Here is a 15,133-nt window from a genome sequence, read left to right on the forward strand (position 1 = left end):
GGGCCCGGATCTCCGCTGCCCGCCGCCGCGGGGCCGCGTGCCGGGTGCGTGGGCAGCGCTGCGGGACGCGGGGCCCTGCGCGGCGGGAGCCCCGCACTGTGCGGCCGGAGGAAGCGCCTTCCTGGCCGCAGCCCACAGGATCTCGAGGCTGCTGGAAGTGGCGCTGGTCCAGGTTAAAATAATCCTAAGGGAAGGGGAAATCGTGGCATTCCATGGGCAGGATGGGAGCAGCGCCCAGCTCTGGCGCGGGTCTGTGGCGGTGCCTCCCTCTCCCTGTCAGGTGCATGAGCCGGGAAGCTCTGCATCCCGCAGACCCAGAGCGGCTCCGGCTCCTTCAGGAGACACTCTGGCCTCTGGAGCCGCTTCCTGCCCAGGCTTGGGGTCGCTCCATGGCCGGAGCAGCCCCTCCGGGACCCGCGGTTGGGAAGCGCTGGTGTTCCCAGCACCTGGGCACGAGGTGGCCCCTTGCACGTGCCGAAAGTTCCCTGGGAGCTTGGTTTGCTTTGCTGCTTTATTTTCCCTCCCGAGAAGTGCCAAAAGAAAAACATTTGGCATCCAAAACAGCGTAATGTTTTTTTTCCACACTTAGGCAGAATGACAGGCCCAGAAGCCTCTGTGCTCCGAAGAAAACCGAGTTATTAAGGGGACGTTGCTGTGCAGCACGGTGCCCATGGCTAGACAGCAGCCCTGGGAACGCGAGGGCAGTGGGAAGAGTCGCAGGCCCGTGGTGTGTGTTTGCTGTAACCCTTTAATTCATTAAGTGCCCTAATGAATCCCGCTGCCCTTCCTCGCCAGCCCCGAGGTTGTCGTGCTGGTACTTGGGGGTTGAGACCTTACGTTGGCATCCATTCGTGTCCGAGTCCTGATGTGGAAGCCACGGCAGCGGGTGCGTGCGGCTGTAAGCGGGTCGGAAGGCTGTTGTTAAAGGTCTGGTATGGAAGTGTTATGTCCTTATTACCTGTGTCTTGACGGGAAGTGGAAATCTCCATGACAGCCGCTTAAAGAAAGGAGTCCGTCTTTATTAGGACCAAGTATAATACACGTATATATGTATATGCTTAAATGTAAGTAAAGACAGTTGGAGATGAGGTCTAAGCAGAATATACGTGTCACTAACCAGACCAGCTGTTTACATGTCAATGAGAACTATGCAAGAGTAAAAAACACCCTTTTCCCTGGGAAAGGGGTACTGTTAATCCCAAAACCTTGTTTGGTTCGGAGTGTTTGGCTCTCAGGCGCTTTGGGGTGACGAGTACGAGCTGCGAGGCAGCGTGTGGCAGCGAGCACCCTGTTCCCGGCGCCTTCCTGGGGGGCTGGTGTCCTCCGGGAGTGCCTGGGGGCTCCCTGCGGCGATGCCAGATCCCTGTGAGCACCTCCGGCAGGCTGCGTCCCTGGGAACGCTCCGTGCAGCACCCGGAGACGGATCCGGGGTCATAAGGTCGTGTGTCAATACAGCCTCTCCGTGCTGTAGCTGGGAGCTGAATAGCGACAGATACACCAATCTCTGGTGTATTTGCAGTGCTGCTGAAAAGTTCTGTAAGGAGGCAGGATAATTCTGCTTCCTGTGCAGCGTCCTCCTTCCTACTCTGCAGAAAGATGCAGTCGAAAATGCAAAATTCTTTTGAGGTAGCGACTTAAAGTAGAATTGAACTTTTTATGGCGAGCCGTCAGCAGCGCGCTTGCCCTTTCTGCACCGTAACCCTGGCGCGGCCGAGAGGAGAATCTTAATAACACCCCAGAGCTGGAGCAACAGAGGGGTTTATTTTATTTTATTTTTAATCTTGAGGAGCTTAAATCTTTCCCTGCTCGCAGCAGCCAACATGAATGGGATGGAGATGATGATGGTAGTGGAGAGCTGTTGCAGTGCTGTTGGAGCTGCGCTTTTAAAGGGAGGTGCATTCTCTCTTCAGATAGTGTATTGAATGTCTGCTGCTGCATCTTAAAAGATTTCAGAGATCTCTTTTGGAGAAGCCAAATGATTAAGGTATAGAGGGTTTCCAAAGGAAAAGTGAAAGTGGGGGAGTGCTCTTCCAGGAAGGGAACATAAAGGCAGCAGAGCAGTGATAAAGCGAGCTCCAGATAAAGCTGCTGTGTTGCGCTCTGCTAGAAGGCTGCCACACATGCACTCCTTGTTACTGCAGGTACAGCCAGAACTGGGAAACAATATGTTTTTTCCAGGCAACTAGCCTTGCAGAACTCTGTTTCTGCAAAATACCATTTGAGGGGAAAAGTGCTAGCAGGATCCAGTAGAGGTATTCATGCCGTTGCAATAGCAGAAATATCCAAAGAGAATGAGATAATCCTCACTGTGTAAAACTCTTAGCTTCCAGCCTAAAACAAACAGGCTCTTAATGCATTATTTACTGCCTGAGCTGCCTGAGTCTTTAAAAAGCCTGTTTGCCTCTGTGTGAGATAGGACATCCCCTGTCTGACAGCAATGGCAAAGGGGCCCGAGGCCTTCGTGGGGATACAAATGTGTGGTGGTTTTTGTGGGTGCAGCGTGAGGAGTCCTGCGTGGTTGCTGGGGGCTTGTACCCTTCGTGATCAGGGGCCAGTGGCTCCGAGGAGGCTCCGTGGAAGGGCTGGTCGTGAATTAGTGCTCCGGAGTTTTTAATGGAGCGATGTGTAATGGGGCAAGCGGAGGGAGCTTGGGGTCCTGTTTTCCTGAGGCGATTGGCCAGCTCCGTGCCGCAGTGTGCTCGGCTCTCTCCTCTTCCCCTTGGCCGTCCTTTTCCCTAGAGCATGAGGGGAAGGTGGGAGGAATGTCCCTGTGCCCTTTTCCCTGTGGAGGGAAGCAGGAAGGAAGGTCCCGCAGGTGGTGTGGGTCATCCTCTGCAGCTCAGGGAGCTCGTAAAGACTTGATGGATGTGTTAGGCCAGCTGGGCCCAAGCCAGAAATGTGGCGGTGGAGGCTGCAGGAGCCTGGGGATGGCTTCCCTGTTCCCAGCTCTTTTCTCGGGCAGTTGGAAAGGCCGCCTGTGAGCTCGGTGCACGCTCCACAGCCTCCTGTTTGGGAAGCTGTTGCGATAGGGTTGGAGTGTCACCGTGTTTCTAGTTGTGCTGGCCCGTGGCCGCCGCATCCCAGCGCCGATGGGCTGCCCTTCGTGTACCTTGGGGTGCACCTAAGGCCTCAAATTTGCAGTGAGGAGGGTCTGGGCTCTTGGCTACAGGTTACCTGTTTAGCAGCTCTTAGGTTTTATTTTAGAGCGCGACTCCCCAGTCTAAGTGAGGTTTGATTTGGGGGGATCTTCGCGTGGGTGAGTGCAAATAGTTCAGCCGTGTTGCCCTTCCTGTCGCTGCCCCTGTCCGTAGCATCCTGGCGCGTGGGCCGCGCGTGTTCCCGCATTGCTCCCAGGAGCCTGTGAGCTGCGACACGGGGCCCATGCCCTTGTGGAGGCTGCCATGAGCTGCTCTTCTCCACTGAAACGCAGAGGATTTACTGTGTGGAGCGGGGAAAGAGGAATGGAGGCGGCGGGAGGCTGCTCCTGGCCTCTGTCACGACAGCCCTTTCCTCCCGCCGCGACGCGAGGGCCGCTCATATCCCTTGTCTGCGGCCGGACTGTCCCGGAGAGCGCGGTGCCGAGCTGCAGGAGGCGCTCCAGGTGTGGCCCTGGCTTAATTCCATGCAGCAGCCACTGCTTTCCCTCCAGGAGCAGCAGGGAATGTGCTGGCGAGGGAGCAAGTGAGAATTGCCACGGCCCGAGGGGGCCTTCCTCACGGGAAGCTTTTCCTCCTCGCTGTTTAGTGCAGTGATCTCTAGTGTTGCTAGCGACAGTAGTAAGTGAAATATCTTCAGTCACTATTATGGTGTGTGGGTTTTTTTTCTTTTTTTTTGTTTGTTTTTGTTTTTAAATGTTTGCTTTCATCTAAATTGACTTTGGAAAAGCTTGTAAAGATCAGTCGCCCTTAGGGGAATATAAAGGACTTCCTTTCTAACACGTCAAGGGTTTTGGACAAATGCTTCAGTTTTGCTGCACAGTAAATGACCACCAAGTGGTTTTCTGAAACGTATGAGGAAATTAAAACAATCTACATAATTCCACAACTTATGTCTGTGTGCATTTGTATTTTTACAGTCTATATATATCCTTATAATTGTTAGTAAACTTTTCTTGAACTTTTGCTTGTTTTGGGGATCAGTTATGAGAGGTTGGGTAAATAACTCATCAATCCCTTAGGGCTACTGACTACAGGTATTTCCGCTGCCTCTTTATCTGCAGAGAGGAGCTTCGCAGCACTTTTTGTGTGCGTAGAAGAGTCTATGTTATGCTGTTCTAGTCCTCGATGTTGGCTTTTGTGAGTTGTATAAAAGACAGAAAACCTGAAGGCCTTAGGTTAGGACTGACTCAGGCTTTTTAAGAGTCCCATTGCTGGAGAAAGAGTCCTGGATCTTCGAGGAGCTACCAGCAGGACCTGCAGCACAGGGGAGAAGGCGGCTCTGCTCCTAGCCAGGTCCATGCAGCAAAAAAATCCTGTTTATTCTGTGATGAAACACAAGTGCACAGGAGCAACTCTAGCGTGCTGTTGGAAGGGCCGCTGAAGGGTGAGACAGCAGCCATCGGCAGGAGTCTCTGCGGCGGGTTAGCGGGGTGATTATTTGCTAAAAACCAACCCAGAAACGGTGGCTTGCGCCAACAGACAAGAGTGGCCTTTCAAAAGAGCATCCAGTGGAGATCAGCACTGTTAAAAAGGGGGAAGGGATAAAGAAAACAGAATTGAGGGATGCTGGCTGTGCCTCGCTGTAGCTGGTAGTCTTTGTGTTCTCCTTTGTGCGATGGTGTGGGTCGGGACGGGGCCCCGGGCGAGCGGTGGCTGCCGCGCACGGGGCCTCGCGCGTGGCCGGCGCTTCCCCGGGAGCCGGGACGGCTCGCGCGGAGCCGGCGTTCCCTAATGGAGAACGACAGCAGCTTCGTCCTATTTTTGTGAGATATTAAATCAGCGTTGCGGGAGACTGCCAAGTGGAAATAGGGCAGGATAAGCTGCTGCGTTAATAGGTTTGACTTCCACCTTGTGAAGGGGGGCAGGAAAGATGCCGCTTGCAGCAAGGGGGCTGTCTGGGCGCAAAGAGGGATCTCAAGTCTGGTAACAGTTGCACTTAATTACTGGTTTTCCTCACTAAGTATGGAAAACAAACGTCTGCTGTGAATGATTAGATTAAATATAGAAGCGTGCTGCTTAAAAAGCTGCCTCCTCCATTTGTTTTCTTTAGGCTTTTCATGAATTAAAGGGAGTTTATCTTGCTGGAATCTGCAGCAGAGAGGAGGTGGCCTGGGTTTAGAGACTGTTTGGGTGAGTGGATTTCCCCCCATGAGAGGCTGCTGGGTTTTTTGATAACGTAGGTTTTAGAAAAGAATTATAAGCTCTTCGTATAGTTATGGTGTGTGGGTTTTTCTATTATTATTACTTTTGTTATATTTAAACCAAAGGTTAAGCTTGTGCTTTATAGCAGGCTTGTTCATTGGGATTTGTCAGTAAACTGCAGCCTCGCTGGCCCTGAAGGAGCTCGCTGGGAATGCGGGTGCTTTAGTGGAGCTGGCCCATTTTGTTGCTAGTCATGGGCAACGTGTTGAGGAGAAGCACCATTGCTTTGAAGTCAGCTTTGTTACGGTCTTCATTTTATTTGGGTTTCAACAGTTTTAAAATGTTTGCTAATTCAGTTTCTCACTGGGTTTGGTAAGTTGATAACTGGCAAAGACCAGATTCTTTGCTTAATGTGGGCTGCTGTTGAAACAGGTTGATGCTTTTCTAGGGGTGCGTTTTATAGGATTCCTGTTTCCAGAAAACCCAATCATTTCCCACATGGGAATAAAAACACTGTTCCTGTTAGGCTGCATGTATCCTTTATATATATAAAACAAACCAAAAAAAAACCCCAAAAAACAAAACTACCCTTTTTATAGTCAGGAGGTGATGCCTGAAAAAGGATCCAATTAACCAGGAACACCTGAGGAGGAAGCCGAGGTTTGTTTTGCCTCGCTGCTGAGGAAGGGAAGCTATTAGGATCCCTCTGCAGCTGCTGCTTTCATTGCTTTCATTTTCCAATTTGTGTTGCCTCTGGCTAGAAGGCACCTTGCATCATCTTGCAGGCCTTCCCCTGCTCCGAGCGCGAGTCTCCCTCCCTTCTTGCAGAACAAAATACTCCTTTCTTGCCACAGTGCACCAGTTCCTGCTGCCGTGGGAAGGTCTGTATTTCATCTTGCTCTCATGCCACCTCTTCTGGGTGTCCCTGCTGGAGCAGGGGGGGTTGGACTGGATGGTCTCCAGAGGTCCCTTCCAACCTCAACCATCCTGTGCCCGGCTCCGGTGTTTTTAGTGCTGCAGGACAACGTTACAGGTGCCGTCAGTCAGCGCTGATGTTTGGCATGAGCCTCAGCAGTGGCAGAAATACTGGAGTTGTAAGGAAGTAAAAGTGAAGGTAAAGGCAGCCTGCCCCTTTACATGCTGTTTACATTTGGAAAACTTTCTTTACAGCTGAAGGTCTCAAAATATAGCTGTTGATGAAAGGAAAGCATAAGCAGATGGTGCTCTGCCCACGAAGTTTCTTTCTTATTTTGCTGCCTTAAAAAAAAGAAAAAAAAATGGCAGTGAAAATGGCTTAGCAAAAATTGCTCTGTATTAATACAGTTGAGTTTTTTTTTTTTTTTACTAAGATAAGAAAAAATGTGAAATACTATAGAATAAATGCAACATTTTTATGGAAATATGTGAATGTTTTTCATATCTGAGCATTGTGAGCTGAACTACTTTGATTTAGGTTTGCTTTAACCTATAGGTAAAGATTTTTTAGAGTTCCCTTATTAGGAAGCCTAAAAGGGTGGATAGTGTTTCAGTAGGGACGAAGCTTAGGGTGGCTCCATTTTATTTCTCATTTTCTGTTGCTAAAGATTTCAGATAACTTTAAACGTTTTTTGGAGATAGCAGATAAGAATTCTGCTTAAAATTCATTTTGTTTTATGTTAGTTGACTGTGTTAGTTGGAGAACATGCACCAACCACGGTAACATTTTAAAAATAGTTAAAACCAAACTTAAATGTCCGGGACGATGATTATGTTGTGGATTTTCCATTTCCATTCTGTTTGTGAAGGATTCCTGGGAAAGGCAGTATTGAGAGGAGGTTTCCTTCAGGGAAAAGGCATCTGCTCAGCCTGGTTTGCCTTAGCCTTGAGACTGGTTTGCTGGTCCCTTGCTTAAGCGCAGCCTTGGAGCGCGTGCTGGTGATGTGCTTACCGCAAACCTTAGCCTTCCTCTCCTGCTCTGTGCCTCCTACTGTCTCCCATGCTGTTATTTGCACTCTCCACATCTCTGAGCAGGTCTAAGCAGCAGCTGTGAAGTGCCTCTCACCTCCCCCGCCTCCTCCTTCCAGACTTTTCCCTTCCTTTTCTTCCCGCTCTGCATTTGGGATGCTGTGAGGCATCTTCCTCTTGGGCAGGATCAAGAACTTCCCTTGTGATTAGCTTGAAAATAACAGTGTCTCATTAATCTGCACAGGTGGAGAGCGGTAGGAGCAGTTTTTCCTTGGCTTCTTTTTATGAAATATCTCCCTTTAGTGGCTATCTGCAAATGTATTCCAGTCGTGGGCATGTAGGCAGTGACCTCCTTGTGATCAGAGAGGTTTTAGTCGGCAGTCCTGAGGTCCAAGAGGAGGGTGCATGGATTTCCTGTGCATCAGCCGCTTTTGATGAGCGAGTATCTCTTAATGCATCTTTTATCACTGCTTGGAGACCATGAACTCCAAATGCTGCTTGCTCTCTCCATGTGTGGCCCAGATTTATTCAGGGTATAAAGTGATCTCGAGTACTTTCTGTGCAAGTATTCTAGCCTGGGGCCTCTGAAGTAAGGCTGCAGATTTAATTTATGGGTTATGTTAGTGTGATGTAGATATCTAAGAGCAGAAGACTCCTTCTCTGATTTCCAAAATCATATTTGTGTTGAAGACCTGTATTTTTTTAGTTAGAAAATTATCGCAGCAAGATTGTGCTCAAGAAGCCTGAAAAGTGTTGACTTGTCACTGGGATGTAACGGTGTGGCCCTGAGCTCCTCACTAACTTGTAAAACACCTTTGAGAAGCATAGGTGCTTCCCAGAGCACTTGGAATCAAGTTTAGGAGAAATTTTTGCTGTCAAAATGGGGTCAAAAAGTTTAGTTTAAATTTGGGACATCCCACGTTCACAGAAGGCCAGTTTCCCTTAGGAGGAATTGAAGAGTATTTTCCGCCTGCTCTGGAAACTGGATGTTTCTTCCATCGGCCTCTGCAAGGCTCTGCAGGCACCCATGGGCATCTGCAAGGAAGCTGCCATTGCCCAGCCCTCACCTCTCCAATTCCAGGTCTGCCTTGTTGCCGGGAGAGGTGCAGAGGACACTTGTGCCCAAGTCACCTGCGTGAAGGGAGTGCCCCACAAAACTGTATGAGCATTTTTGGATCTAAAGGCAGTTTGTGCAGCCCTCGAGTCCTTGGTTGGGTAGTGCATCCTGGAGCAGTACATGGGAATTCAAGCTGTCACTACCACAGAAACTCTTATGTGGAGAAGCAAGGATGAGAAATTTCCGTAAGATAGAGTCACTGTGTTAGAGGGCAGACGCCTCTTCCATAAGTAGTCACTCCAAGCTCTCAGGTAGGTTTCCAGGTTTTGCTCCTGTTACTCTCTCCCACCAAGATTTGCGGTGACAGGGGAGTTGTCAAGCTCCTCTGATAAAAGGGAGCAGACTGCCACAATAGTTCATGTAGCCTTTAATCTTTGTGTATGCCTGAGGGACCTTGGGAAAGGAGGATGGCAGGGAGCAGACTGGATTAATTTTCCTGGATGAAATGGATATGTCCTGGGGGTTGGCCTACTTTGTGATAATTAGAATCCTGTGAAACGTGCTGTCCTTGAGCCCGCTTGCTGCGTGCCCGTCGCGCGGGGCGCCGCGCGGCGCCGCCTCCGGAGCTGCCGGGGCAGGCCGGGCCTCCCCGCGGAGCGGCGAGCAAGGCCTTCACGGGACACCGTGTTTGCGGAAACACCTAAAATACTAACAATAAACCCAAACCCTCTGTTTTATCAGCCCTGTCTGTTCAAACTGACCATGGTAGGGTTGGATCCTCATGGATCCAGCTCCGTGTCGCTCGCTGACTGCAGCCTGTGCTCGCCGAGTGGAACGTATTGATCCTTACCCTGCCCATACCATCCCAGCTGAAGGATGGCTTCCTCATTCAGCCTTTTTTCTTTTCTCCTAGCGATATTTTTTTTCTTGTTGATTCTTCATAGGAACTGAGGGAGTTAACTAGGCTTGTTCTCTTAGCCTTCAGCATAGCCTCATATTCTTCAGCACATTGCAGCACAACCAGATATTAGGCAATATGAATAAACTCAGGGAAATTACTTTTCCTGAGTTTATTCTCTGGAATAGCAAGGGCAGTGTATCTGTTAGTGCTCTGACAAACCTGTTAAGATTTTTATTGGATTTAGGAGAAAGAACTGTTTCTTTTTAAACCTGATAGCTCAAGTTTAAAGCCAAGGAAGTCTTTACAGCTTCAAATGGTAAGCACCAAGCTCTCACCGACAGCCTTAGCCAGTTAGCTCAGCTGCAGAAGAGAGGCGACTTTTCAGGGTTCTTTTAATGCTTGAGGCATTTGCAAGAATTCAGTCTGTACTGGTAGCTTCTCAAAACCCAGGTTGCAGGTTATGCCTAGCGAGCCTGATGCTAAAGTGTGGCTCGCAGCTGCTGATTTTTGAAGAAGCTGACAGGATTGTTTTCCCTGATTTGGTTTATCTAACCACCTTAATGTACTTTTTATGTTATCAAAGGCATAATATTGCGAGCAGAATCTATTATGCTTATTAGGTCTATACTTTAAAAAGATGAATTTTTCATAAGTGACTGAAGCTCTAAAATGCTCATCAGTTAGAAAACTTCAAAGGATCTGGAGGACTGTATTTTAATCTTCCTTCTTTCTCCACCTTCCTAACATGAGATTTGCTAACCCCACAGCAAGACTTATAAATGTGCTGAAAAGCAGGGACGTTTTTAAAGCCCAGCTTTCCTAATGAGAAAGCTAAAGTTTCAGTTACAAAATCGGTGTCTAAAAGCTGAACTGGTTAAATATTTATGCACGCAGTTGACTTTTATCTGTTACTCACCTTGCTTTTACAAGTGGCAGTCGTTAAACTACATATGTTGTCAGAGATCTATAGTCTGTTTAAGGCTAAACCTTAACGGTTTGTAGTAGAAAGTCCATTCACTGCCTCAACACACACACACATTCACTTGTTAGTCTTGCAGTTTGTGCTTCTTGTATTGCATAGTTCTCTGTGCAGCGGAGTTGAAAAATACCACCTTCAGGTTGTCCTTCATCCGTGTATCCGCAATCTTGGGAAGATAAATGTCATGTAATGCATCACCGTATTGACATTCAGAAGTCTTCCAAACTTTGCTTTTCAGATAAAGCAGGCGAGTCGAATTTGAGTACCTTTACTCAGTAGGGAATGTAGACAGATTCTTTTTTTTTATTATTATTATATATATGTGTGTGTATGTATAAATCTGACTTTTTACAAAGCTATAGCTATATGTCATACTGTCAGGAATTACAGCACTGGAAATGCTACCCTAAATGGAAAGAAAGCATCCTGTTTCCAGGCAAAATCTTACGTCTGGAACAACTTTTACTGCTTGTGGCTTGTACCTGCTCTTCACTAAAAGAATAATTTCTGCTCTTCATGTTCTTTTAAAGCTAATGGAAAGTGCGTAGCAATAGCATTTTTTAGGCTCTTTTTTAAAAACTAGACTGAATTTAAAAAGTGAGAAAATCCAGCTGTAAAGTCAGGCTATCATCTCAGCCGTTTCATAGGATCACTGGATATTTCCAACGGGAAGGTACCTCAGAAGGTCCAAACTCCTGCTCAAAGCAGGGTCTCCTCTGAGGTCGGACCAGGTTGCTCACAACTTGGTTCAGTTGGGGCTTAAAAACCTGCGAGGATGGAAACCATTTGACCACCCTGACCTAACTGCTGCACCTCTTGACCATCCTCTAGGTGAGAGCTTTCCCTTACATCCAGTCTGATGTTCCCTCCCGTGGGCATGTCTGTGTAGTAGAAGCTAAGCCCTATGTACCGTAGAGAGCTGTAGTTCCAAGAGTTGTCATAAAGAATACGGAGCCCAACTCTTCCCAGAGGCGCACAGCTAAACTGCAGGGGTCCTGGAGCAGTGGCCTTTGCCTAGCAAGGGAAATAATCCGTGGATGTAAAGAAAAATTGCTTCTCATGAGGACAGTGAAGGACTGGAACAGGTAGATCCTCCATCCATGGAGGCAGGTGGAGGGCAGCAGAGCAAGGCCTGGAGCAACCTGCTCTTGTCAGTGTGAGGTTGCCCCCACTCTGAGCAGGAAGCCGGGGGAGAATCAAGTCCTCTGCGTTACTGTGGGAGTTGGTGGTAATAAATACCAGTTAGTCTGTCTGTCTCATATCTTTGGTTTGGTTTCAGACTTAAAACCTTAAAATTGTTAAATTGCAGGTTAAAAATTTAAGAATTTTTTTTTTTTAGTTTTGAAACGGTCTGGTGAGTTAGTCATTTAACTTCCTTATTTTTATCATAATTACTTGAGGCAATTTATCCAAGCCTGATACGGTCAAGTACTGTGTTGGAGTAACTAGCATGTGACACTTGGCTTTTTATTTAAAAATAAATTCTTCTATATTGTGCAGAGGTATGCAAGAACTTCTAAAAATGACAGCCTTTCCAAAAGGTAGTTGGAGAGTGACAGGCATTATTGTATATTGTTATTCGTTAACTTCAACACAGTAGTTTTGCAAGTAATGGAGATGTTAGAATAACACAGTGAGATATATATATATATATATATTGAGATATATATATATATATATATCTCAAATGTGATATAAAATTAAGGCTTTTTTTTTTCTTTAGTGTCTGGGATTACAATATTGAGGGTGGTGCTTCTTTTTCTATTTTTTCTTGCCTTTGCGGATTCTGTTCCGAAGCCAAGTAAGGAAGTCTGTCTCGGTTAGTGTTTTGTGGAGGTGCTTCCTTCACCTTCTCCTTCTTTGGCATTTGGTGCCTTTTGCACCTTTTCCTTTCATGCTCGAGACCCAAGGAGTGACGCCGCCGTCTGCAGCTCCCCCCATGGGAGGCACTGGCTATTCCAGTGTGAACAGTCTTGGTGACTCTTCTGTTCCTGATTGCTGGCCAGATTTTGCTCTGTTAGAACAGAGTGTTTCTTAGGGACTGGGGACAGCTTGTGAAATGCCATTTCTAACTGTTTTTAACAAAATAGTCTCTTTTTTTTTAACCTTAAGTGCAAGGCTAGCTGGTGATATTCTTGATTGAGGTCGAATTGTGCCCTCTTATAAACCCTTACTTAATGAGCTGGATGTATCTGAGCTATGCTTCCTTTACATCTTTTACATGTTTGATGTAATAGATGAAGGCTGCAGTCACCTCTGTGTCCGTAGATTGGGCGCCTACGTGCCTCGCCTTTATGTCTTGATTTGCAGCAGTGATCTGAGGAAAGGCTCACAGTCATGTTGGACTATGGGATTTTAACCAAAATTCCATTTTAGTCACTTAGGTGGGGAGCTTGAATTGCAAAGTCTGCTGAGTTCCTAACAGAAAAGCTTCTGTGGAGTCAACTTTGAAACTATTGCAATACTTAATGCAAATATCTCTCTTTCCTGCTTCGATGGTTGTGTGTCATGAGGCAGCCAGACAGACCACCTGGCACAAGCACTGACCTCCGTGCAGGAAACCCCCATGTCTCCGCTTGTCTTCTGCATGCGAGATGATTTAACCAGGAGGGTGTTACTGTAATCTTTCTAAATATCCATTTAAATGCAAGAGATTCCAACAAGCAACATTAATGGTTAGCTTTATATTAAATTCCCTTTAAAAAAAGGCAAGGAGAGGCTTATCACACTAGTTGAAATTCTCATCACTTAACAGCACAGGAATTTAACTACCAAATAGAGCTGCTTGCTTTTTCCTCTGGATTCTTGTTGTTCATTAGGAAAAAGGGGTGACACAGCAGCTGTTGCTGCCGGCGTGTGACACGGTCCCTCTCCTCGTCCCTCTCGCTCGGCCGCAGGTTGTCTGCACCGCCACGTCCCAGTGGCAACCAGCGAAGTGAACATCGGGGTAATGGGGTTTTCAACTTCAGCACGTGTGGATCCCCATTAGAGAGTGTCCAGAGAGGAATGTGGCAGCTTCTGCGGCCGAGGGAAAGCTTGGTGCACGCGGCGCTCCGAGGTGCATGCGGGGCCCCGAGGACAGAGAGCAGAGAGCCCAGCTGAACTCGATGCTGTCACTGGTAAATCAAGGCAGCCTGCAAGAAGTGTGTGGGCCGCCTTGTCCTCCTCCTGACCACCTAAAAGGTGCAGTCGCTCCCTTGGCCGCACATCACAGCAGCCCAGGGGCTGCTACGGCACGTGCAGAAAGCAGGGTTTGACATTCATCTCTTACACTTCACAGCAAAACAAATAACCCCTCTGGTTGTCCTCATCATGGGAAGAGACATCCGTCTTTTAAAATTGGTGTTCATATTTTTTTATTTTTTTAACAAATGTACTATCATTTCAGAGCCTGTTTCTTCTCTTCCTGTGCTTCAAATGTATTGCATGCATTTCCTTGCTTTCCTTATTTTGCAAAGTAGTCAGGACAGATGACTTACCTCAGCAATTCAACAGAATATTGATTTATTGGCGGATATCATGCACATTCTCTTTAATATCCTGTGCAGAAAAGAAGCAGAGATTAAGGGTCAGGGCAGGATGGACAGAACACAACTGCCGAGAGAAGTGATTCCCCCTTACTTTTATTGTGAGTCGGCACATAAGGTAATAGTGTAAATGCTCCAGTGACTTTCTCGTATCTGTTCAGATTAAATTTAGAGAAGTGGGTTTTCGTCTGCGTGTGTAACCTGCATGCAAAGCAGCTTTTGGTTTTAGCTGGTTATTTCTTTGAGATATTTGTGAGCAAAGTGGTAAGGCTTATCAGGTTGTGAAATGCAGCTTTAGAAATGGAGCTTAAAACCCCATGCAGGAATAGGCTGAGCCTGAGAATGCGAATAGTATTTCAAGATAATGAAAATCTAGTCGTGCCGTTTGTTTTTAATAGCAAGAAGTATGAAACAAGATTGATGTATGTGGTTTAAAGAAATTGAAGCACAAAATATAGTAAAAACCTACATTCCTTGATGGAGCATGTCCATCGGCAATGGATTTATTACACTGCAAATGCCATTTACTCGCTGAAGTATATAAAATAGATGCATGATTTTTAAATATCCATCCGTCTCAGATGATTGAGAAATAAGGATGAAGTTCCACAGTCTTTCTCCACTGCCTTTAACTAGCTCTGTGTGTCCTAACTGGTGCCTGGAGGGGGTTAGGATTTATAGCAGGTTTTGTTTCTTTCTGAGGCATTTTGAAAGAAACCTGAGGCCTTTGGAGGGAAGAGTCATGTAAGTTGGGTTACTTCAGTAGCAGAGTTATGGGTTATAAGTGGCAACCTTTTGTTTGGTCTCTTAAATTCAAAGCATCTCCTTGATTCTGCTTGTTTGTCTGTCAAGCTTAAAATTTGATCGTTTGAATTTTGGTCAGCGAAGTCCAAAAGAGAAAGCTGCATCTTTCTTCAGTGTATGGGGAGCGTCTCTGGGAGGGACTTGGTCTTAGTTAAATCAAAAGCCTTTCCCCCTCTAGAGGAAGCAAATGAAGCTGGACAAAGTCGGTCTTAGAAGTGCTCAAACATCTCTAACGTCCATATGAATAAATATGAGTTCTAGTTATAAAGTCTTGCTCCAACATGAGCATATAGTGAAGGAGATTCCTCAGGGAAGGCAGGATGTGGAAGGAGCAGTGACTCAGCTGGAAAGGCCACCAGCTTGACCCAGAACTTAAAGGCAGTGACAAGATCCTTATAGCAGCAAACTGCAGCCGGGAAGGCTTATGGCAGGATGGGGAAAAGCATCTATTCTGAAGCCTTGTCCGTGAGTTGTTGAAGGATGAAGTTGGCATTCTTCCCTTAGAAGCTTTTGGCATTTCCAGGCCCTGGCTGGTGCGAGCTGTTCAGCAGGGATTTCAGTCTCATCAGGTGCTTAGGCTGACTGCAAACCTGCTAGCAGGGTGCAGATGTAGAACTCCTG

This window comes from Nothoprocta perdicaria, unplaced genomic scaffold, assembly GCF_003342845.1.
Source record: "Nothoprocta perdicaria isolate Ctin4 unplaced genomic scaffold, notPer1 scaffold_56, whole genome shotgun sequence".
NCBI lineage: Eukaryota > Metazoa > Chordata > Aves > Tinamiformes > Tinamidae > Nothoprocta > Nothoprocta perdicaria.